The 24742-nt window shown below is 44.8% G+C and overlaps 1 protein-coding gene across 2 annotated transcripts in view; it reads left to right on the top strand.

The window, feature by feature from the left end:
- The window catches only part of LOC139807928 (uncharacterized), an 89405-nt gene that overhangs the window by 41160 nt on the left and 23503 nt on the right, over nucleotides 1–24742 (top strand). The window contains exon 1 of one of the 2 annotated variants that reach the window (XM_071769437.1): nucleotides 7442–7813. The exons of the other annotated variant lie outside the window; for it this stretch is intronic. The gene's annotated coding sequence lies outside the window, so the exon portion shown is untranslated. Of the gene's footprint in view, nucleotides 1–7441; nucleotides 7814–24742 lie in introns of those variants that run through there. 2 annotated transcript variants of the gene reach the window in all.

The following is a 24742-nucleotide window of genomic DNA, read 5'->3' on the forward strand; positions in this document are numbered from 1 at the left end:
AGTATAGTAAAATAGTACGAAATTACTAAGAGCCGAGCGTTACCGAGCATAATTCCCTCATAAACGTCGAAATGAAATAGTTACACTCGGTCGAGTACCTAGACTTGAGCTCGAGGCCCGAGTAAATACACCTAATTTCGAACGTGCTCTATTCGGGATATAACTATGACGATCATTCGCCATAATTTATGACTTGAGTTCAGGGTCGCGTGGCAGTAGACGCATTGAAAGGTAAATTTTTGTATTTTTCATTTCCGACGGGAAATGTACATACTTGACGAAACTGGAGCGCGTCAAACATGGAGAAATGACGTGCAGGTCGCGTTTCAGTGCATCTCATCTAGTATTTACTCCAAAATCCGATGTCACAAGCAGGTGCGATGGATTCGAAAATATACGCATCAGAGAGGATGCCATCTCGAATCGTTTCGTCATACATTCACGAAAACCTTCCGCCTTCCTGCCTCTCTCTCTCTCTCTCTCTTTCTCTCTCTCTTTCGCTTTCTCTCCATACGCCCGACATAGCGAGGATTTACTCTCTTGTGCCGGATTTCGAATGCAATGTGATGTCATTCTTCTCTGAGAGCGCATATGCGCCCACGCATGTGTGCCCGATGTCTCCCATTGTAATCCAACCTGCCAGTATCAGTCGAAATCAATGAGACCCGATGAGACAGCTGCGAGCTAAACAGGAACCGTTCGGGAAAGCCTCGGATTATGCCGTCCCTCACAAGAATCCAATCACCAGTAATTGATATTTGATTCAACGCGCAAACATTTTCTGACGTGCCATTAAATTGTTTTGCAAGCCTGTGATTGTATATGAATCTTTGAAATATTTCGCTAAATGGTTTTTATGATTGCTTGATAAGCTATAGGGAAAGAGAAAGAGAAAGAGAGAAAGCGAGAGAAAAGGATAACATGATAGAAATATTATGAAAATAACAAAAAAAGAGAAAAATCGTAAATGGATATTCGACGATCTGGCTTCCGCTTCCTGTCATCTACCCTCTCACATATGACGCGAGTCACCCCTAAATCTGTAGCTCAGTTTGAGATTAAAGTCATTTTTCATATCGTGACCGCGGTGTTTCAACCGGTGACACACGAGAAATGGAATATCTGAAATAATGGAACCAGTTAGGGAGACAACAAAGGAGATTAAGTTTTTGTTATTAATAAAGCTAATAAAATCATATAGAAAATATTGAATAAAAATTTATAAAAAATTCATAGAAACTGTTTGTCATAGAAATCCGAGATCATATTGTTTAGTCGTATATTTATCATAACATTAACATAGATTCTTCAATTTAATAGTTCTAATAGTTTCCTGCATAGATAATCGTATTTTAATAAACAAATAAATAAATAAAAGATCGCTTTTGGTATAATATCGTAACGCTTTTAATTTAGCTATCTAAAATCAAAGACCAAGTCTCGGTCAATTTTTTTCTAAATTGAATATTCGGTTATTAGCAAAGTACTTTCTCCCTTTACGTAGCCGGCATTAATATTTATTGGTCCATTTGCGAGAAGCAGCGTCGAACAGACGCCGGACGTATTACAACGCGGGGGAAGATTCGATAAACTTCAACTCCATTATCATTGTCTTCCCCGTGAAAAAAATTTATTCGCTGAAAAGAAGATTTGAGAGAGGAATAATTTGCAAGAGCGTGTGCATTGTGGGTGTACTCTCTCCGCGCCGTCGGAGCTCCCTGGATGCTTTAAAAGCATCATCGTCCCATGCTCTCCGACCAGCCCTAGCAACGCTATTGATTTCCTACATCCCCTGCGAGAACTATCTCGCAGAATTTACCCTCTTTCGTGGAAATGCGCCCTGCAAGATCATGATACTCTCGTACACCGTGCAATAAAGCATCCGTTAATACGAGCCCATCAAATAATTCCGCTTTAATAACATGAGAAAGGAAAACTTTAGCGATGATTACAAAAGAACTGTAATCGAGACTTTCTCATTTTACGTTTACAGCTTATAGATTTACGTTGCGAGTTTGTTATGTCGGTATCCGACATCACGCGAATAATTTCTACGATAATATCACAAACTCCTTATCTACATTTCCCGCAAAGTGAATGTAATATGTAGTGAACAATGCCCACAAGGCGGAACGATTCGGAGTGACATTTCCGTCGTGCACTCGCCATCAATGCAATATTTGAGAAATCCATACGGTCTCCCTCGCCTAAGTATCGGATAAGTTTGACATGATTCCGCAAAATGCACTCCGTGTATTGAAATTTATTTTTACCTCCTACCTATAATTGACAGTGATATGCGGATCTGCAACATTGCGGAAATAGCATCGGGCCAGGTCACGTTTGCCAGACACAGAGTGAAAAATTGTAAAGCGAGCCACGAAATCGATGATAATGCAGACGTCGCGAACGCGAGACGTTTATTCTTACTCAGAATCTGAAATACGTATTCGCGATAGCACGTGCGCTGCGGGGACGCATGACCGTTTTTCGCGTTATTTCAACGTTGGCAGCGTGCTCTGCGTCGTGATGTCGACGGCGAAACGGGTCCAGGAAGAGGAGTCTTCCGTCATATTCTACGTGCATCTCGGAAACCTGACGCAATCGCGAAATATGGATACGTGTAATTGTAATGTAAATCTAATGTGTACGTGCATGTATGAACGTTTTAAGCAGCATAAAATAAATATCGATAAACTATGGTACAGTTTTATCTTTCTTCTCAAAGATTTAAAGAAATCGTCTGAAATCGTCTATTTAAAATTCTTTTATTCTTTTCAACTTGTCAATCTTAAATGATATCTTAATTTAATAAAACAAATGCTTGTATAATCCAACGTTTTCTTTAAACTATCAGTATAATTACAAGTATAAAAAATTAAAATTAAAATTGAAATTAAAATTAAAATTAAAATTAAATTATCAGTATAATTATAAGTATAAAAAATTAAAATTTAAATATAAAGTAAAGATTTGAATACAGAACAAAGACGTAAGAAACCATATGTATTACCCGAAATAGCAGCTCGTGTCATTTTGTGACGCTTTCAATCGACGTTGATCTCAACTGATCGCTTATTACGCGTTTCAAATGGGGTGAATCGCAAAGCGGTATCGGAGTCACCGTCCACCTCGGGATCTCGCTCGAGCGCATACGTTGCAGGGCGTGAAAAAATTTTACGGTGCGCTTATACATAAATTCCGATGTTTACGGTCTATCGAGGGATACTGCTCGCGAAGCCAGCCGGTGACATCCCCGTCGCACGCGCACGTGTGCACACCGATGTTCGCGCTTCCGCCTGCACACGTACGCTCCCGTAAAGAGTCCGGCAAATATATCGCCGGGTTTACACGCGACGGCGACGACTTTACCGGAAAACCGCGCCCGATCGTCCCGTTCTCCCTCCTCCCCCCCCAAGATCCTTTTTCTCGCTCTAGTATCGAGTCGGCCAGGAGGTCCGCATAATATCTCCATTTGCCGAAGCGACGATGTGCGGTACCGGCCGCACGTTTATTTACGAGACGGGCGTCGCAGTTAAATCGCAGATAGCAACGCAGATTTGCCGCGCCGACAACAACGGTGTCTCTCGCCGCGCCAGGAAGAGACTCCTTTAGAACCCTGGCCAGGACAAGGAGAAGAAAGGGAGTGCGCGCGGTCGGCACAAGTCGAGGACTCGCGCTGACTACGCGCGGTTGTAATATCTGACCTATCCGTCCGTGAGAGCCGCTCTGTAATTCCATCGGGAACGGGATTGCGCCGACAACTCGCCGGTGAATCGCGGTGTCGATACATAACGTCCGACGAACGGAGTCGCCAAGTTCGCCGCACGGCAAATGTCGCAAGGCCGTTCGTCGACTTGTTGTCCGCTCCGAGTAATATCGAGGGACGCGTCTCGGCGAGCGACTGGTTTCTCTCTGTGGAATACTGAGATAAGGTGCATAATCCAATCGAGAAGAGAAGTTACTTATTTCTCGAACTGTCAATCTTTAATATGTTTCACACACACAAGTATTCTTTTGCTTTGGAAATAAAAAAAGATTATTTTTCTTTAGTAGAATTAGACAGAACTAGATAGCTTTAGAAAGAAAACGGTTTAACAGATTGAAAGTTTTATTATATTACAAAAAGAAATATAAATATTTTTTCATTATAATCTTTGCTGTAGAATTAAATTTAGAATGTTGTAAAGTTACTGGTGGATTTCAAGATACTTTTGTTTCAATGTCGAATACACTTATGGTTATCGTGTACCGTTGCATAGTATTATGTTGCATCAGCCTGAATTTTCAACTTTATGCTAAGTGCAGTCTACGCATTGTGTCAAAATGTGTGATGTGTTAGCGACGCGATGACAAAAGCGACATCCTTTTCGGTCTAATTAGATAATTTCTATGTGAGATAGCGGTTTGTGTCTTGTCGTAATTTGGATGGCAATAAAGTCAATAAAATTACCGTCAATGTGATGCCCACGACAAATTCATTTCACATTTACGTATAAACGACTCGATCGAACTTGAATTTTACGGTCCCCATCGATAATTTTGTATGAAGCGCACCACAACCGTGATACCTGCATCCGTATTGTTCTAAGCCGTCGACGCTTTCTGCGAACGAGTCAACGTTACGTCATGTGAAAATTTTAAAATTATTGTGACCATTGATATATGTATATTATTATAGAGAAATGGTAAAAAGGGGATGTCAATAAAAGTTTTGCCCATTTTCATCAATCGCGAATCTCTCCAAGATTCTGATCATCATAGCTCCATCACAATATGGAGGTAAGACGCAACGATTGTCTGACATGTCGCGAGCGTATCAAAAAGGTCAGGGAGAGGAAGGGAACAATTTCACCGCGCGGCGGTGGACGAGGGAGAAAGTGTAACCGATCTTCGAGAGCTCGAAATCGAAAGTAATTTCCTCGGTCTCGCTCTTTCTTTGCCTCCTTTCTCCTTTCTACAGAAGCCCACGATCATTCTTTCTCCCTGACCGAGATCCAGGTCAAGTTCACTGTCTGTGCTCGACAGTGTCTTTCTCTCTTTCTCATTTCACTTTCTCCCCTCTCGTCACCCTGCTCTGCGCCCGTCCGCTCTCTCTCTCTCTCTCTCTCTCTCTCTCTTTTTCTCTATCTCACTTTCTCTCTTCCTGGTGGTACACTGCTCGATCTTCGCTCTCACCGGCGCTTATGCAAGAAGCATTATGCCATCGGCGGCAATTTCATTCGTACGTCGTGACTCCGACAAACGCGGTCGCGGTGAGTTATTATGTCAGTGTCAATGGCACCGATCTTGGAAGAGAAAGATCCCCGGATGGTTAGCGAGTACCAGTTTCGTCGTGCGCACGGTTCGCTGAACCGAATTCCCCTCCCTTGGCGTTCGATGAGCCAAGGTGAACCAAGGTGAGTCGAGGTGGATACATCATCTCAGATATCTCTCGCGAGGTACATCGCGCAGGGCTCCGCTGGCTCCGATGCTTTACGGCTGCACTCGTCTACCCGATGAACTCCTCTCCGTCGTAAATATGGACGATGCACTGTGTACGAACGTACGTACGAATAGCGGCTGGAGAGGAGGGACAATGTCGGTTAACTTCCTGGACATCGCCAAGGTTTATCGGCGAGCACCGACAATTAACGATCGCCCGGTCGTTGAGAGAATTTTTGTATGTTTTCGAAGGGGAATGTGATGCAAATATCTTACAAGGACGGAAGATATACATAATCGGATAAATTACGTACGAAATTATACTGAAGGACGCTGTGTCAAATATCGAATAATTTTTCGAGGTTTCGTTCGAAAAGGAAAATAAAACGCGATGGTATCTTGCGCCGTTAGGATAACTTTGCATAGTAATTACGCACGCGTATCAGTCTTATAATCTATATAAATCTGATAAATGGACTATCGATTTGCAATTAGATAAACGCGCGTAATAAATTGCTTTACATATACGTTCCTTCTAATTACATTCTTGATGAGATCATCTTTAAAATCATCCTTTCGCAGAACGTGGCTGGGATTCTGTGTATTTTATCAACCTTTATGTGGTCGATTAATGACCGTACGGAAAGAGAAGAGCCGGGGGAACGATTCACGGGAAATAACGTTACTTCTCCGTGATACACACGAGGTATCCAATGTAAAAATCGATAAAAAGAAGCGCGTCTTCTCTCACGACGGGAATGAATGGAGGAGGTAGAGATTCGGTGAAGATTTCACCGTAAGATTTTTTTCTCGGAACGAACGGAGAAGAGATTTTTGGCCCAGCTGCGAGTTTACCGTCGCGTGTGCTCATCGATGTAAAGTATTGATAGTGAGTCAGCGGATTGAATTTCTGATGGCATTGACCAACGTTTACGTCAAATTCCCGGATAAACTTTAACGTAATTTTATTCTGCTTTTCGATAATATATAGTCGAGTCACGGTAGTGAAAGAAAATTAAATATAATCAATTCAAATATGTAACTAAATGCTCGAATTTATTTTGGAGAAAACCTTAATAAATTCCACAAATTAGTTGATACTTCAAATTTTAATTTCTTTCTGATCATTTTTCCTCTCGCGCTGGCATCTCAACTTCCGAAAACTCGAAAAACGAGCGTCACGAGCGAGAGGTCGCACAACAGGTACACTCGCATCGACGCGCGTAGCGCGAATGCGCGTATCCGCGACGGGCGTAATCCGCCGTTTCTGGCGTTTATGCGCACTCGCGCTTGCGCATCGTTGCTCCTGCGGCGCGGCGACCGACCGGTGTTCCTCGTCGTGCGGCTCCTCTTCGGTTCACGGTCCATTCGCCGATGACACCTAATACGTATACCAGGACAATCCGCGTGCATTCATTCGCGAGTCGAACAGCTAAGCCAAGGATGCCGTTGAAGAGAAAGCACCGGACAAAAGGGATACCCTTCCATCCCGCGGCCGATACCCAGGACGTTACACGCGTTAGTCCTGCGAACATGCCGTTGGTGGTCGAACGCTGAGAAAAAAGGAAAGAGGGAGGACGAAAAAGAGAAAGATGAGAAGCACAGTTGGAAGGAGGGGAGGGAGAGGCTGGCGCGAGCAAGAGGTAACGTGAGAGAGGAAGAGAGAGAGAGAGGAAACGAAATAGAGTAGGAGAGGAAGTGTGTACGTGAGAGGGAGCGAGAATGGAAGGAAAAAGAGAGGATGCTCTCTCCGGTGTATAGCCTGCGGGTACACATCTCCTCGCGCTGCTCCCCCGCCAATCCGCGCGCGCGGCGTGGGGCGAGTTTAAGGTAGGGGGCCGCACGACGCGCACGGCGGTGGTGGCGGTGGTGCGCTGCGCTGCGCTGCGGTGGCGGCGGCGGCGGCGGCGGTGGCGGTGGCGGTGGCGGCGGCGCGGCTGCCAAGGTATTTAAGGTACCGTGAACCGGCGGCGCACGAGTAGTTCACTTCTGTTCGGTGTGGTGTTGCGGTGATTTTGAGGGACCAGCTAAAGAGAGCGAAAGAGAGAGAGAGAGAGAGAGAGAGAGAGAAAGATAGAGAGAGCGAGAGAGCGAGAGAGAGAGAGAGAAGGGGGGTGAGAGAAAGAGAGAGAGAGAGAGAAAAGAGAGTAAATTCTTACGCTCGCATACGCTCGTCGAGTGTGCGAGATAAGAGCCCGGGTTCCCTTTAAAAGACAATCGTCGCATCGCGGCTTCGGAGCAAGCACGTTAGTTTTACTGTAAATCTGCCGGTAGATTCGCGTCCGACACGGTGCGAAATAACTAACTAAATCGACCGTACATCGAGAGGGGATCACGTCGCCGCATCGAGCCGTCAGGGTCGTCCGCCGTCGACGACCGTGCTGGATAGGTAAGTGATCATGAAGAGTATACTTAGTGCCGGTTTTCTCCACGGCCGGTCGGCCGAGGGTGGATAAGTGATGAAGCGGCTTGGTCGCGCCTCCTTCAATGACACCAAGTGATCAAGATCAGTGATTCGGTTGCACGCGGCTGTGACAGGCCGCGATAACGACATGATCGTTGTGATCGTCGTCGACGTTTGTCGTCGCCGTGGATTTTACGGACTGTGATGATGTGCACCACCAAGAGAATGTCCCGATTCACAAGTGATTCCGAGATAAAAGGAGGAGAGATTTAAGAATTTGCACGAAAATTCGGATGTTCCGTTTCCGAGAGGGGTAATAGTGAAATAACTTTGTTGCACGGAAAATCTTTCTGCACTTTGTGTTGCCGTGATAAGAATTCGCTTATCATGCGCGATTGATTTGTCTTAGAAAACACATAAAATTTGTTACGAGAATTAGGAAAGATTGTACAATTTTTGATAGCAAATTTTTAGATATTTACAGAACGTCCTTTTTACTTTTTGAAAAATACTTTCGTTGTTTTTACTGTACATGTGGAATCATAAAGTAACAATCAATTTTTGTTGAATATTTCACTTACATAAATACGGTTGTTTCGTTAATATATAATCAGCAAGAAACGATCGACCAATTGATTGTTGTACATCGATTCTTAGATGAATAAGAAAATATCACGGGAATAATTTCTTTTCTCACTTCGCGTGAAAATGGACCGAGAGTCAAACCAAAAAGAGCCGGTCCGTACCGCCTAAATAATTCAAGGCGGCGTACAATAGGTATGCGTGTCGATCTGCTGCAACCAGCGAAGGATAATCAGACGTGCACGAACGCTTCGTACAATTACGAAACAATGTTTCAATACTGAGCCAAACATCAATACGTGAATACCAAGGAAACCTTCGTTCAAATCCATAGAATACACCAGGATCTTGGGCACCCGGGACGATATCCGGAAGATCATGGGATAGTCGCGAAACGGCCCGGTGCAACGAGAACAACGAAATTACAATCCATACAATCGAAACAAATTATATTTCGTACAAAATTTATTTGAGCGAGATCAATTGCAAGTTTTCTGATCAAACTTATGAATAATAACGTAAATATTCTGAAAAATTAGAAATTTTTTCGAAACCCTGATCGAACTCGTCGCAGTTTGTGCCTCTATATGGAATCAAACAGCCGAAAGTATATCGATTTTTCTAAACGACACTATTCGGGGAGAATTTTAAAACAGGCCGCGCGGTCCTACATAATGAGTCATAGAAATGGGGATCGGAATAATGGGTCCGCGTGCGAGAGAGCGGCACACGATAACAGAGACGAAAAATGCAAACTAGAGGAATCTACGGGGACCCCTCCTCCCCCTCTTTGTACGTCGTCGGAGTAGACCGCTTCGGCGTTCTTTCCGATGATGATGGAGAGAGACACGCGTGAATAAACGGGACATTCCTGCGGTGGATCGAATTCTCCTCTCAATCTCACGGAAACCATGACGGCGACGACGACGACGATCACGGCGACGACAACCATCGGCAATGCTGCATGACGCGGCGCCTCGCGTTCGAGCACGTGCAACCGCTGTTGCTGTTACGTTCGCGGTCGATTGTTGCTATTTTCCTGGACGGTGCGCCGCGATCTCGTCGTTCGCGAAGCAATCTTGCTCCACGCAAAAACGAACGGTCGGCAAATCCGTCACGGTCGACGTGCGTCCGATAGCTCGCCTATCGCGTAACGATCAACGGGCGTGATATATTAAATCGCCTTTCAACGGAAACGCGAGGTTTCTGCGATGAACAGTTAACTCTCTGCATATCGACCATAATAACGCTGCGATCCTCGTAGCCAAGTGCGAGATGTTGCGTTCTAATACACAGTACTAGTTAGGAGGCTTACAATATCTGCGTCGCTACCGTAACTTTGAACGTTAGAACTAATGTTTCTCCAACGATTTTATTCTCGCTCTTTATTTCTTAATGTATGACTGAACGTTAACTAGAAAATTGCATTATTTATATGTCGTGGAAAGCTTTTTCCACGTACGCTACCAAGTCATTACTTTGGCACTATATTTATTTGAAATTCAGTCACTAATTTGTTTAACTGAATTAATTAAAAATTACCAAGTTGTGAAAAGATTCAACGTCTGAGAAAATTTTGCTTGTAAGGAAAAATGGATTCCGCAGAATCCATATATAAAGGGAAATACCGGGAATACGCTACAAAGTACTCATTATTGAACGTTAATTAGGAAGATCAACCTGTGTCTACAACAATGTTCGCGCGCTTGTTACGTAGAACGACGAAAATGAAACGTGTTAATGGAGTGTAAATAAGAATCGTGTCTTGGCAGACACGCGATCTTAGGAAGGGCAATAACCGGAGAGAGAATCCGAAGTTTGTTGGTCCATAGATAGACGGTGAGAGCGTCCTTAAGCCGCTGAATGATTATTTTGCGATCAGCCCACAAGCCAGCAGTGCTGAGTCGCGCAACTTCTCGATAGGACATTCGCTATTTCCTTTCCTTAGTACTGTTATCCACATACTCGATGCTTCGACTAAGATTTTGCTGGTTCATATTTTTTTATACATTTTTTTTATTTCATAACATTTGATTATTTACATTTTATTCTGATAAGTGTAATTTTTCACTCGACAAGTCTGTCTTTTAAATAAATTTTCCTCGTTTTTTTATTTACATTATATTTAATCGTAAAAAATCATCTTGCAAACTAAATAATAATTTGTAAAATTAAAGTTTATGAAATGAATTAACGGTTCACGATTTTTTCCATCGGATTAATAAAAAAAAAATCACGCAGAATATCACACCTAAAATATCGAGGTCTTATAATGGTATCATTAAATTCTATGCGAAATGTCGTACGTGTCTACGTCAGGCCCGCTTTAGATTCTCACTTGACCGAAAGCTCGAATCGCATATTCACGAAACGGTAAAAATGAGAAAGGCGAACGGTGTGTGCCGAAGCAATGTATTCGTCATGAGCACACGCTACAATAAGTTTCAAAAGGACGAGGCGCGTGTCGGATCGTCGCCGTCGTCGGACTTTGAATGACGGACGCTTCACGTGACTCTCAAAGCGATCGATCGTATGAGTGTATTGAGCCGATAATCTTCCCGATAAACAGTGTTGCGGATAAAAAAAAATAACAACAACGGGAGACGCTTGGACGGCCGTCGGCCTCCAGTTATAAAAGAACAGCGCGTTACAAACAACGTGTATAAAAATACCGAGTACATCTATAGGCTCGCTCCTATAGCGCGTGAAATGAGCTCGCGGATTCAATCGCACGCATCAATTCTTCGGTCACGTAGGACAATACCGTAGAAATCGGATGGTTTTGCTGAATTTAGTTGATACTTTGGGAAATCGATCAAAGTCCTGGGACGTTGACCCGCAGCTCTGCAGACGAGACGAAATAGGAACGTGCGAAAATACCATTTGGAAATTTGGTATTGCAAAATGCACTCGGTATGTGTGTGTGTACCTTCGATCAATAAATCGAGTTGGACATTCAGTCGTGAAATATGGATGATAAATTATCGGGTTTCTGTTATCCGCACAACGAGGTGTGACACTGCTCCAGACACGCAAGAATTTTGAGCATCACGTACGAGAGCCGTGCTCTATCGGCTGTCGCGGTATCACAGACGCGACACTGCTTCTAGTACGCTCGCGGCCGTCATTAAATATTATTACGCGAAACACTTGTCCATTCTTCTCGACGTTTATCAACGGTATTTTTTTTTCCTTTTTATTTCGCCCATTGACGTCCGAATGGTTTCTCTCTCGTCCGATCGAAATATCGCGAATGCGCGTCCGGTCGAGTACTTTTTTATTCCGCGTGTGTTCGACCGTTCTTCGATATCGAATGCGGTTTATGACTTCTGTCCGGTAACCAGTCATGTACTCGATAAAAATCGGCTACTCGGTCTCGGCGAGATCGGAGAGAATTTCAATGCGCGCACGAATCGCGCCCCACGCCACCTTGGAACCCGTCCCACGTATAATGCACGATCTCACGAACGGTTTTCAGGACGCTAATCGGCATATAGGCGCGGTTTGATTTCCCCGTTCATTCAATATCATTTTTTACGCTTCGTGATTTTTTCGTGATTACGATAAAATGTTAAGTAAGTACGTAATTAATGCTAGACCAAGGAATATACGAATTATAATCAACAATGTATTATAATAAAATGTATGAAGAAAATATGCGAGAAAAATTATTGTATACTAAAAAGTTATAAGCTTCTATTTTTTGTAATGGTTATGTTACATAAAATTATTCTGCAATACGCTATTTATATGCTATTAAAAAAGATAATTTATATAATAATTTGGAAAATCTGTTGTAACATATAATTTAAAGAGACATATATATTATACATAGATATAATATGTATGTGTGCATTGATTAACTAATATGCTAAAGGATTATGTAGAGTACAATTATATTGTAATACTACTAAAATATTATTTCTTAAAGAAATAAACACAAGATACGTGGAGATAAATGTCACATAAATGTCATATAAAAATGAAAAGTCATATCGCTTGGGAGGTCACGCACATTCACTCAGTTACGCGGTCGAAATATTTGAGAAATACTTTTATTTCGGTATAAACGAAAATAAAGGTAAACCCACAATTTACGTTGTGGGTTTTATTTTTTCTTCTTTTAGCGAACCTGCACCGTTGGCCTAGTTCCGCTAATAATATAAGAGTACCTGTCGGCCTGTGCGTCGGTCGACCGTCGGAATTGTCACCGGCAACTGGTCGGTGACCTGTCTGCGTCTCTCTTCTTCGCGACACGCGCCTCCTCCGTTCCTTCTTTCGCGGCCTGTCCTTTCTCCTCGTGAATCAGCATGCAAACAGGGACAGGAACAGGTCGCGAATACGAGTGCACGCGACTCGCCGATGACTTATCCGCCAAATAATTCGTAACATCCGCGTCGACCTAGTAGCGATAATTTATGAGTGGGACGACAGCGTGGATAGACAGTGCAGGTATACTGCTACCGAGCATACTAACGAATACCATATAACCGTGAGATATGGGCCGATATACTATGTTAACTATGTGGATCGTCGCAGGTATCAGCGGCCTGTTAGCAGGTTGCCGTTGGTGTGTCTGCTCTTATCGAGCACGATTACCCTCTCACGACTATACTTAGTAGAGGTGGGTTAACGTCTGCTCGATATCGAGAATTAATCTCCATTGGTAATCGGTTTCTTGTATGGTAACGGTAAATTATCCGTCCAGGCGTTCAGCCACTGCGCTCTCGCTGTTCACTGTTCACTCTGTTCTTGATTATCGTCGTGGGGTTTGTAATTAGCCGGTTAATTCGCTATGTGACACGATCATATTATCGCGACGTTCAATACGCGTGAATATCCTGAAGGAATGCGAAAAATAGAAAAAAAGAAACATATACAGATTTATCCGCCGAAAAAATAGAGCGTGACTGTGACGCACGGGAAATCCCCGCAGAGCGCTGTCACTACTAAACGCTCGTGGTCCTCGCCTACCTACAACTTCCTACGATTGTTGTCAGAATATTCGCACGATTATCTCTTGCGAGGCAAATGAGATAGATATCCCGGAGAGCGAGCTAATCGAAAATGATGTAACGAGTCACGTTCTATTTTCTTCCCTAACTACTCGCCATTTATAGATTGAAAATGAGAAAATCATCAAATTTGTTTAATTAAGTTTTAGAAACATAGACATAGATAAAGGAATTTCATTCGTAGTTTAATTAAAGAAATGTGCCAAACAAACATATTTTTTTCAAGGAAAAGGCGATTCTAAATTCGTCGAAAAGCCGATTGTTTAAAATATTATTTGCAAATTTGGGTAATTTTCTTCTTTTTGTTAATTGCCACTATTGACTCATCCTCATGATTTTACGAAAACTGCTTGCGACGCTCTCCCGCACGAAACTTATTGGTATCATTTGTCCTTGACGAAGGGGATGATTCGCGACAACCCCTCACTTTTAACTTTCTTGAGCGGTTGCTCGTTCCCGTGGAAAGAGGAACTGTCGCTTAACGAGCACAATCGTTAATCGTCCGCGTGTAGTATACAGGCGAAAGTCGCTCGACCGTGAAGAACGAACTCTGGAACTCGTGGCGTTGGTACCCTCGATCTATCTATTCTGGTATACGCGACGGAGCCACGACCGTCGCTGCGCGTGACGGCCATTCCGAGATTAATAACGTCGAAGAATCTCACCTTCTTATTCTGCCTCTCATTGGCGAGTGGAGCCTCCACGGTTTCGCCGACTCCTTCACCGCCGCGGCGCGGCGGACAACGAAGGAAGAGCAGAAAGGAAAAAAAAAGGAAAGAAGAAAAAAAGGACGAGGAAAAGGGGGCAAGGGAAGAGAAGGGCAGGGAGGAAAGGGGAGGGAGCAACGGGAGGAAATGCCGGCCTAGTGGAACACGATCTTACCTTGATGAAGACCATTTACGGAGCCTTGTAATAAGATAGTAACAGACTGCAGCTCCTCCTCGATCGTTCTATCTCGAACGTATGAAGAATAGCAGCTCACCTTCTTCTCTCGTTTGCTCTTCCCTTCGTTTCCTTGTCCTCTGCCGCGCTACGCCGCGCGCCGCGTCGCTCGGCCTGTTCGCTCATTCTTTCTCTTTCACTTGTTTTGTTCTATTTCGCTTCGTTTCGCTACATTTTCTAGCCTTTCCCCGGTAGACCGCGTCCAGCTGGCGGTCGCGGTGCGCGCAACGCCGGCTGGCACTCGGTGGGGTTTCCAGAGGGATATTGAGGTAGAGAGGTTCGCGAGAGAGGCTCTTCCGGGTTTCGCGTGGAGGGCGACGCAAAGCACGACTCCGAGATGCCGAACCGCATCGGGTTGATCCAAACGTTGCTACAATATCAATGTAACCGGTCCGTTTTCAATTGCAGGCACGCACTCGAGGTAACCATAGGTACATATCACAGCAATGATCCCTCGTCATAATTGAGGATCATTGAGGACGTACCTAGCGATTGCTCGAGGTTGCAGCATTAGACCGTCCGGTATTCTGAGATCGACAATCGTCATAAGGATATGAATCCCACAATGATCGTTAAATCATCCAGGATATATCTCCAGCAACGATAGATATCAAGCATACTTCTGATCATTTTTACGAGATATGGATTTAATCTTCTTCGTTATTAGCATATTGAGTAGTTATTAAGCTAAGACGGTAGCGTCAGTGGGACAAGGACTAATCGGGATAAAACCAGTCCGTCACGTAGCGTCCGCGCTACTTCGCACCGCAACTTAACGACGTGCCGTTTCGTGGGTGTCCCCGGCGGCGATTATCGTCGTTCCGAGGCTTGACAACGTACGAGCCTCGTCGACAGGATTTGTCGTCCCGCGAGCCCGCCTCGGAGCTATAGGCCCGCAACCGGCCAGAAGTCGGCGAAGATCATATCTCGCGTCTACACCGGGTAAGACAACTCCACTGGCAACTGGCGCTGGGTGGCTGCTCCTCGTGGTCCGCGTGGCCTCGCATCCGGTTCGCCATCGTTATATTATTTCCCGTGTGCGCCTTGTCCCCCTGGACTAGAAGGTGATCTTTACTGGCGTGTAGCCGGGTGAACTGGCAGCCTCTCTAGCGCACTATTTATTTATACAGAGAAGCGAAGGTGATCCCCTGCACCTGGGCATAGGTCACAATGACGTTCCGTTGTACGCCTTGAGCACGAGCCGAGCATGGTCGTCACGCTCTTTTACTTCATCGATCCTTCGACACCTGAGGCCGCAATGGCCGCATACGTGATTGTATCTTTGATACGCTCGAGAGCTTGATTCACGAGGAGTCTCTTGTGAAGCTTTCTTAATTATTTTCGATTTTATTTAACGGCAGAAAATGCTCGTTTGCTCTCGCGAGCTTTGCTCGAGTTATTTGTTCTTATACTGTCTTTGTAAGGTAATATCATTATAAAATCTCGTTTATCGTTTACCGCAGTAAAATAAATTTGATTGATCTCTTAAAGGAGAATCGAAAGAAAGAAATGATATAAAATAATATCCTGAAGAGTAATTTAATCTCCCGTTATGTGACCAGAGATTCACATTTTAGGAAAATAAATAAAAGTCGCGACATGTACTCCAGACTTTCGCACACACTCGTGAGCGCTTCCTAGAAGTTAAGAATCGTTCAGCGATCGTCCTGCATTTCCTTGTACTGGTTTCCTAGTCGGGACGTCGTGTCGGTCGATCTGGAAACCTCGTATAAGAAATCACTATCGTGACTCGCTAAGGCCATCGAGCGTGTTACTTCGGTAAAGCCCAGGCAGGCACAGATGCGCATGTCTCCTCCTGGCAGAGAATAGAATCACCGTTTCTTCAAACGCGCCTCCTGCCCTTGCGCTGTCCCGTCATTATAGTTCCTTCACCTCGGCATTACGTGGAAATCTGCACGCCGAGGTCACCCTCCGTGGGATTTTTCCGAATCATTTATCGTGGAAATATAGTATTTGACAAATCTGTAATTATAACGTTCTCGTAAAACGTCTCGCTGAGCAGGCGCGCTTTATCAAATCCTCCTGCGTCTGCAATCGAAAAGGCGAAAGGAAGGAAGAGGAAGACGTTTGCCGGCGCTGAATACACTTCCACTGTGCGGCTGAAAGTCCGAAAGACTTTCCCATGGCACATTGGTGTTTGCCCAACGTCGATTCGCCCGCTAAGTGGCGTGGCACCCCGACTTGTTAAAGGACTCCGCTTTTCCGGTTCATACGATACAACGACGCTCCGCGCGCTGCCGCGTCGCGTCGCGCCGCGCCCAAAGCAAACTCGGCTGTGTTTCAGGGATTCCGTGTAAACGGCAAGGCAAACAGGCGATGAACGCCTTGCGCGCCCGCGATGAACACCAACTTGGAGAGTTTCCCCGATGTGTACACAGGCACATCGAGGGCGAAGAAAAGAACTCCTGCTCCCACGCGCGGCAACTCGTTCACCGCTCGTTCGTCCGCTCGTCGCGCAGGGAGACACGCTGTTATGACTGCCATTATTATTGTAATTACTTCAGAACCCCTATCTACACGCAATGCACCGCGGCGCATTTGCATGAAATTCTGCGCTTCTGCTGGACGTAACCAGCATGTCGAGATAGGCTGTGTTTAAGAGAAGTAGCATAAGTAGGATAAAGGCTCGCATATACCTTAAAAGCCTGCCGCACCAACGACGGCAAGTTTCATACGAAATGTAACCAGATTTCCAGATCTGTGCTCGAGAATATTCATTGTAAGTACTCGAAGAATATACCGGATAGGCCAAAATAACCTATAGGATTAGCTAAGACAGGAGCCCATGAATTTATTCGCCCGGAAAATTATCACGGTAATAATCATAGGCGCGTCCGGTTCGCGGGCCGCTTTTACTGTTTTCTCGAGGAATTATGGGACGCGGTCCATGAAGCCCGTATACGCTTCGCATCGCGACGTTATCGACATCTGCTGATAATTATTACACTGTACGGAACTGACATGTTTATGTCACGTCGGCTCATTATATTTGGCAATTATTTGCCACATAAATCAGGGATCTACGTACGCGGCCGGCAATTTCCGCATTCGATCTTGCGGCGCGAGCGTGTCGGCAAATATTTGCGATTACTTACCCGCGGTCATTCGCGCTTCATGTTCCTCGGTACTTCTCCTGCCTGGGTCCTCCCATTATACTCGGTTGAGATTCGAGAAGACGTTAAGATACTCTCTCGAGAGTGCTATAAGATAATCCACCATCCTCGGAACGTCCAATCGACATTCTAGAATCATCGAAGGCTACACATAGTACACATACTCGATGTACGTACAATCATACAAGTTTATCATTCCACAAAGTTGTATAATGTTACGATCAAAATAACATCCAGAAAAAAATTATTTTACGTACAACATAATGTATTTATAAGCCATCGTAAAATGATAGAGCGCTTATGAAAATAAATTCTCTCTTCCGGAGTACATATTCGATCTTATACTCCGTACGCGTCACCTAATTTAGAAGAATGACGATGGCGAATTCCATCGATAGCGGTGCCACCGACAACCCTATTTACATATATTTAATGTTTTTTTTTCTGCCCGAAAGAATTATCATACCATTTTGCCACGCCGCACGCTATTTGGAGTGATTCGCGATCGCGTTGGCCGAACCTCGCGGCAGAGCTTCTCATTTGATAGGTGCGAAATGATGCCTAACCACAGAGAGGCCTAACATCAACGATGGATTGATGGTAGCGTTGGGCTACCAAGGCGATGAAAGCTCGCGCTCGCGAGAGCAGTTCGCCGTGATGCGTTAGAATACCGAGCAGCCGCGACGGCGGCGGCGTCGGCATCTCCTGCCTGGCTACGCCAAAGGACGGGGAATGTCGGTACCGCTAGTTTGCATAATAATTAATCACCGGTGCTCCTCATAACGGGCGATTTCCGCCGCTCCTTGAGATTGTAGCTAGGCTACGGCAACCAATAATATCGCGGCGGCGGCGGTGGCGGCGGTGGATAGCGGACGAACCGGCTCTTAGCGAAAACCCGAACAACGGAGGAAGGAAGAGAGAGATGCATCGACAGCCGGCGCGGGAATAATCAAGCATTAACCAGTACATCCGTGCGGCGTTCGATTAGGCTCGAGGATGATCCCCGTCATCTCTGAAAGGAAATCGGCGAACGATTAACAGAACGGAAAGATAGCGGGCACGCAACATATCTCGCGCGGAATTGCGCTCCCTTTATTCGCGAAGCGCCTCGGACACGTTAGATTTCTCTCTCGAGAGGAATAAGAATGGAAGTGAGAAAGGGTACCCCAGTTTGCTTTTTCGTGCCTTAGGCTCAAAATGTATGTTACATTAACGCAGTTCATCGATGTTCATCGAGCAACCACGCCTTCATTTGGTGTCAGAGTTAGATCCGGAGCATTGTTTCTTCGTCGGGCTTTAAGAGAGATTCCTTATCGATATCTACCGCACGATATATCATTCGTTTATCGCTATCGGGACGGCATTCGATACAACGAGCGTAAAATAGAATACATGGGATTAATCGTATTTCATTCCGCCGGGGGTTACTGTTAGCAGGATGTACCGGTTCCTCCGTTGGTGATATTACATATACGTTTGATTAAACGGCCACGATTATGTTCCTACGATAATTAAGTGGGTACCGTTGTTGTTCGGAATCTCAGATCGAAGATATTGTTCTTACCGTAATTACGATGGCGCGTTACATATTCATCGACGCGATGCCGTAACGCATACTCGTTTTGAAATTTTGCCCACGATCGAGGGTGTGCAAAAAAATGATCGCAACGCGCGATGCGATTAAGGTGTCTGGACGGTATCCGAAGATGCAAAAAAATTCTAATCGAGATTCATCGCGTTGGAATTTTCGACTGGTCCATTAAATCGCGTGCCTTTCCAAGAATCTATTAACTCAAACTTGGTCCAGCTCAACGGCCATTATCACGGGAGTATCATCCTGAATTATGCGCCTTGCAGACGAGCACGAGATGCTGCCTTGTTGGGGGAAGGGTGTGCGTAATTGATGGGCTTTAATGGGCTGAAGATTATAACGTGCCGTGTTTTAATTACCGTGATCGTAGCGTGTCTTCCTGTTATTATGCGGCCTGATATGAACTGGCGCGATTGAACGCGCCCTAAACTTTATGATTACTCGCGACGCACTCTTCCTGCCAATAAATGTGACGGCGACACCATTCTGCTCGCCGCGATCTTCGATTAACGATTACTCTCCGCGGTAATAATTTACCACGCACATCAGCTCTCGATCTCGCGTGGACTTCTTACGTAGTAATTCATGGTTAACGTACTCCTAATCGACGTAATTGCCTTGCCGAGACGAAAGTACGAGACTAATAATTCACATTCTTTAACGCGTTTTATTGTATATATTATTTATACGTCGTATATTAGAAAGTCGAATTATTATTTAATTTTTTACAAATAACTTTAATTTTAATTTTAATTCTGATTTTTTCATTGCGATAACATACGTTTATTTTATAAAAGTAATCTAATATAATTCTAATTGGCATTACATACAAAATGATAAATTTAATAGACTCTGATAATACTTTAAATGCTGCGTAACTATTTTCGCGGAAACAATATTTAGGAGCATGTGTAACGAAAATGCAGCGCGCAAGAATGGGCGCTACGTGCCGGATAAAACAGCCACTTATGGATTATCCGTGAAGAAGTCGTTGCATTCCCGAGGCTTTCTTCGTGTTTACACGAGCGTGGCATTTCTCGCTGGAAACTTGCCGCTTGCTCCGTAGGTTTGCTCTCAAAGGGCCCGTTCGTGAGTAAATGGTGCGACGAACAGGAAAAGACTATCAACATGGAAAAGGAAGCAGCATCGTCGTAAAATCATTTGTCAATAGTTTTGAAAAGAAGAGGATAGGATATTATCCTTTATAAATTTAATGTCATCTTTAAGCGTGACAAAACGAAAACGAGGAGCTTCGAAATGCAGAAGAGTTGAAATATCCGCGGAAAGGGAAAACGAAATAGGAGGTAAAACGGAAGTTGCTTAGCTTCGCGTGAATTTTTTAGAATGAAGGGGAAAACGAAGAACGGACCGTGTAAGTACGTCTCGTATCAACCAAGAAACTCAGAGCATGACGGACGAACGAGGAAGATGAGATTACACCTTCATTAATTTTTTTCTCCTCCGATATATGTCGGAGATATACGCAGGCGTACGGAGCTTAGACGAACGTAAAGAAGTAACTTACAGCCGAGTTATGTGCATGGTATTAATATCTAGTTAATTGCGTAGTGGTGAGAGGCGTATCTTACGCTGGTGAGTAAATATAAAATGAGTAAATATAAAATGCAATATTCCGAGGTATTTGAATGAGAGCATGTTTAGATCGAGTTCGTGTCTGGAAGCATCGTAGCTCGATTGCATATATTTAACGTACTTTACTAGTATCAGCAGCTCTATTAGTAGAAATTTTACGATCAAGCGAAATGTCTTGATCTTGTACTAATCTTATGATTTGTGATGACATCTGTTAAACCAAGCTGGTCACGATGATCACAATGCTGATGAAAAAAAAGCTAATAATATTATTATATATTTAGCTTGCGATGTGATAAATAAAAGTATCAGGAATATTATTTATTTAAAAATGCTGGCTATGTTTAAAAGAAAATTAGCATAAATTACTTTATTGGTGCAAATGCCTTGAAAAATGTAATCATAGAATCTTTCCGAGCGGTACAAATGTATATGCGTTTATTAGCTGCGCATTTGGCGGGAATGAAGAGAGGAAGCAGAAAAAAAGAAACGAGGAAGATGCGTATCTCGCGAGGTTGTAGGCGAGGAAGATGCGTCTTTCTATGAGATATTACGATATCGATAAAGAGGCGTAGGTATCTTGCGATAATGCGCGTTATTACGTGCTGCCGAGCAAACCAGCAATCGATGGAACGACCGATCGATCGATCGAGGGGACGTTTCAATCGCGACCAGCGGATGATAGGCGTGTACCTATACCCTGTATCACAATGAGTCCTCTCGAGTTTCTCATAGCACAGTTGAACGACTGCTATCATAAAAAAATGGGATAAACGAATTTACTGCGTAAAAACCGATTAGCCTATATACCCAAAAGTTATTTTTAGCTGGATATTCTGATGGCACCGCAAAGAATATTAACGGAACTAAAATTACGACTGTTTGGTGTGTGTGTGCACTATGTCCCGCTAAAGACCAGAGATCATCCTACCGGTAACAAAGTAGAGAGCGTGTCTCCACAACATTTAATTTCTTATTACGAGATTTCTACCGTACTATCGTGGTTTTCTTGTCTTGATTATTTCGAAGATAGCTCAAGCATCTTTGAGCACTTGTTTTACCCTATTCTTTTATTTTTCCTCCACGTTCCGATTAAATCAAATTAACATCTCGTATAACGCGATAAATGAATTTAACTCACAAAGATTTGTCTCAAATTGAAAAAATCTGTGGCAAGTAGCGGATTTAACGCCTTCCTGTATTCGCCATAGACTGACGGGTAAAACATGAAATCGCGCGTTTTGACGTCTGAGATTAGTAGCAGGTAAAATGCGAACCGCCGCGCCGTAAACGCGCGAACGGGCCTGATATGGGCGAGGGTTGCGCCGCGCCGTCGGGGACCGCGGGAGAACACGAGGAGTCCGGGTGGTTTATCCTGCGCAGCGCGTAATTCTAGCTCAGGTAGGTTTATAAATAGAGGCCGTGTACGTGTTGCTGACCTGTTGCTCGAGAGCACCCTCGTGTGAACGTCGGGGCCCTGAGTAATCGAACCCCGTTGTTCCGAGAGTGCCTTCTCTCCTCGCCGCCTCACGTACCGTCCGTTCGTGTCCAAAAGCACTCGCGCCGAGCCGAGCTGAGCTGAGCCGAGCCGAGCCGCGCGCGCCTAGGAGAGATCATTAGGCGTAATGAATACCCGATAGTCCCTTAACTCGCAATATAATCGCCTCGGAGAAACTCCAAACACGATCGCGGGCATTCGGTGTTCTGCGCGCTCCGAACAGCCTCACGCCGAGCATTCCTGCGATAATGACCGCTCCGCGCGAACCACGCTGCGAATTTCAACGATGACCACCATGTAATCGGCGAGGAACACGCGACCTCACAGCTTACATGGAAACACGTGCGACGTGTCTTATAACCGCGCACAAATGAAATCCATACGGGACAGCGCGGGACATGGGTCGCTAGAGTTCTCCGTGTCGCGATCTCTCGCGTCTCGATGACTTCTCCAAATAGCAACGGTCAGTTTCAAGCTCGAGAGATTGCCCGCTGATGATCGCGTAACAAGGTCCTCGCCGTCAACTTGTCCTGCCGCCGGCCGCACGCCGAGAGACTGTTCAGTTTACCTGGCACGCGGAAGTCACCTCTTCAGGGACCGCGAGGGCTACCTCGAGCGCCAAACTCGGCATGCGACCATATGTACCATGCGGCATGCGATACAAGCGAAAAACAAAGAAGCGAAAGAGAGAAAAAGGGAAAATGGGGAAGAATACGCGGCATAGGCATTTTCCTGTTAATTGTCGTAATTAATCGTGCAAGAGTTCCTCGAGACAAACGGAGGTTGGAGAATATCTCTAATAGTGGAAGAGTCATGAAATTTCATCGTTCATTCTGCAATCTGCACGGCGTCAGTCGTAATTACTCGTAACACGTTTGATACGCTACGGATTCGCCTCTTTGATCCCATGATCCATCCGTTCACTATTTGCAGCCGTAAAATTAGAAATGTGCGCTACGTTCGTAGACGTGTGTTTCCTCCGCTCGTTTGTCGAGATTCACTGTGTATCAGATACAGTGAATTCGTCCTGCGCGATCCTCACTCCGACTTCCTTCGCGCCGGCATTCAAAGCGCCTTCCTATTAACGGAACTAAAATTACGACTGTTGCACTATGTCCCGCTAAAGACCAGAGATCATCGTACAGTACCGGTAACAAAATAGAGATCGTGTCTCTCACAATATTCTTTGTACGCGCGGCTATGTAATTTTATACTCATTGAAAGATTCCACGTTTCCTTGGCATGCCGATTTTATCGATAGCTGTCTTTCGTATTAGTTAAACCTTGTCATTCAGAAAATTGCTTGTTCTTTTCCTACATAACTCTCACGCAAATAAAAATAGTAACCAAATTGTTTGGCCAATTTAATATAAATGCTAAATTTTGTAAAATATGAGATACACACACATAGATTCTTCGTATTAATTTGAAAATCTCAAATTACGTAGGTGATATATACTCATTCCTGTAGAACTCTCAAGGACACGATAGAGACATTATTTATGTACGCTAGACCGACATACTGTTATGCCAATAAAGCGCTCGGGATGGACCAGTACTCGCGCTGTCAATTATCGGGTTTTTAGTCGTCGAAACTTGCGTAGTCCTCAAAGAAGATGAAGCAGCACGTCGGCGGCTCGAGCATCGGATATCCCTTTTACGAGAGGCGGACAGGTCCGTTATTCATTCCCCGACTCGTACGATACCAACGTGTACGAAGTACCACCTTGCCGGAAGTACGCGCTTTCAGTCGCCGAGCATTTGTTGTCATAAATTGTTAACCGCGTCATTACTCGCGCGGACGTCGTAAATAAAACAATGTTGCAGTTGTACAAATCAATTTCAGAATTTTCAATGGGCGTTTCGTGGCACGCGGCGGTAAGGAAGATCCGCGAGCTTAAACAAGAGATTAAGCAGCTTCTTTACGAGAAATGTGTATTTCGTTACGTCTCTCTATAAATTGATATGTCCACGTCGCACATTCGCGCAATCAGTTCCCGCTCCTTAAACTACGCGCACGAACGCTCGCACGCATATGCACGCACTCACGCACGCGCACACCGGTTATCGAACTGCGGATTTGCATAATGTGCAACGCGAGACGCGTGATTAAATGAACTGCACGTGCCGATGACGACAAGCGCCAAAATACCATGCTCAATCGTTCTGTATGCAGATCTGAGCCGTCGAGCCGATTCTAAACGGTGGCGGTGATGCGTCTCCTCTCTGAAAGTCGGTCGATCTGACTGGTTCCAATCTGATTAGTGAACGCGAACGGCGAGCAAAACCGGGACACGGCATCCACGACGCGAACTTCGCCCACGGTCTCCTTTGCCGGTCGGTTGTATATAAGGAGGTTTGTTCCCAGGTGAAGGTAATCATATTCCGCGTTCCACGATAATGGTGAACGAACGCAGCCTCTGGGCTGTAACGGAACCTCTGCCACCAGCCTGCACCCCGGCCTCTGTGTCGGACCCGTGTGGGTGCACCTATAGCTTAGCTGCACCTCCATACCCTCTCTAAGCCAAACTCCTATGTTGCTGCAATTATCGCACGACC

The sequence above is a fragment of the Temnothorax longispinosus genome, chromosome 2 (assembly GCF_030848805.1).
Source record: "Temnothorax longispinosus isolate EJ_2023e chromosome 2, Tlon_JGU_v1, whole genome shotgun sequence".
Taxonomy (NCBI): domain Eukaryota; kingdom Metazoa; phylum Arthropoda; class Insecta; order Hymenoptera; family Formicidae; genus Temnothorax; species Temnothorax longispinosus.